General features: G+C 43.2%; 1 pseudogene; it reads left to right on the top strand.

Moving 5' to 3' along the window:
• Positions 1-574: 574 nt before the first annotated feature.
• Positions 575-1,443, top strand: LOC143271640 (translation machinery-associated protein 7 pseudogene; annotated as a pseudogene).
• Positions 1,444-1,718: the final 275 nt, after the last annotated feature.

The raw sequence follows: 1,718 nt of genomic DNA, 5'->3' as shown, positions 1-1,718 counted from the left end.
AAATCCATGGCCAGGCACCAGGCTGAGCTCTGGGAATCCAATTGATGAGAGAGAGGAGAGATACTGCAGGCGAGGAACATTGAGATCATGATGGGAGGACGTGCAGAGATGACCAACCACACTAGTGGAAGCCCATGAACTGCAGACTGGTGGCTGTGGAGCCTCCATGGGACTGGACTAGGCCCTCTGGATATGGAAGACGGTTGTTTGGCTCAAACTGTTTGGGGGGCACCCAGGCAGGGGGATCTGTCCCTGGTCTATGGGCAGGCTTCTGGAACCCGGTGCCTGTGGTATGACACCTTGAACAGCCTTGGTGCAGGGGGAAGGGGCTTGGACCTGCCTAGGCTCAGTGTGCTGGGCTCTGCTGACTCCCCATGGGAGACCTCGATTTGGGGGATGTGGGGTGGCTTGGGAAAGAGAAATGGGGGTAGGGAGGAGGGGGGTCTGTGGATAGCATGTGGAGTGAGTAGAAAATTTCTTAATAAAGAAAAATAAAATTAATTAATTAACTGAGTATAGTGGGAGTTCCTGGAATCTGTACTCCTCAGAGCCTGAGGAGAAAGGTTTGGAATTGAATACTGGAGCCCAGAGCATTGAGGCCTGGCTGAGAACACGGTAAGACCCAGTTCAAATGAGGAAAGCACTGTCTCAAAACTCTGGGTTCTTCACTGATACCTATAAGACTTAAGAAAGTATGATACATGGGCAGATGTAAACTCAGAGCTCAGAAATCACAAAATATGAATTTTATATAAATTATATATTACCAATGCAACTGAAAGATGCCATGGGAAAAGATAGCAAGGATCTTCATTTAAACCATACAAATTTCTTGTCAGTTGAAAGAATTGTAAAAACTCACAGTATGTTAATATTTATTTATTATTTTAAAAACAAAGTTACATAGGTAATACAAAAATGCAGGAGATGTCTTCCTGTATGCTATAAATGTGTGTTGCTCTGATTTGGTGGATAAATAAAATGTTGATTGGCCAATAACCAGGCAAGAAGTATAGGTGGGACAAAGAGAGAGAGAATTCTGGGAACAGGAGGGCTGAGTGAGGAGACACTGTCAGCCACCACCATGAGAAGCAAGATGTGAAGGCAGAACCGGGAAAAGGTACCAAGCCACGTGGTTAAACATGAATAAGAATTATGGGTAGGCACCATGTCGGGCTGCATAAGTGGCAAAAAGAAGCCCCTGAAACAGTCCAAGAAGCAGGCCGAGGAGATGGATGAGGAAGGCGAGGCTTTCAAGAGAAACAAAAAGAGAAGAAACTCGAGGAGCTAAAAGCCAAGGCCACAGGCAAGGGACCCCTGGTCACAGGTGAAATTAAGAAATCTGGTAAAAAGTAAGCTGTTCCTCATATCTGAGATGATGGTGACCCTCTTCCATCCCTATTTAAACATCTTTGCCACCTACAGCTAGAATGAAGCGGTACCCTGGAGCCTGTTGTACATTGTAATAAACTTTTGTAAATAATAATAATAATAATAATAAATACAATGACTCATTGTCTCTAGTGTTCAGCATTTCCTACCTCAGCTGTGAATTTAAAGTAAACCCAGTCTGAAATCCTACCAGAGCTGTTTCATCTTTGTTGTACTCTGAATTCTGTATCACTTCAAATTAATTAAACCAACTCACTAAAAGGCTAAAAAAAAGAATTATGGGTTAATTTAAGTGTAAGAGCTAATGAAAATAAGCTTGAGCTAAT

This window comes from Peromyscus maniculatus, chromosome 2 (genome assembly GCF_049852395.1).
Source record: "Peromyscus maniculatus bairdii isolate BWxNUB_F1_BW_parent chromosome 2, HU_Pman_BW_mat_3.1, whole genome shotgun sequence".
Lineage (NCBI taxonomy): Eukaryota > Metazoa > Chordata > Mammalia > Rodentia > Cricetidae > Peromyscus > Peromyscus maniculatus.
This window is presented reverse-complemented; position numbering and strand designations above follow the sequence as displayed.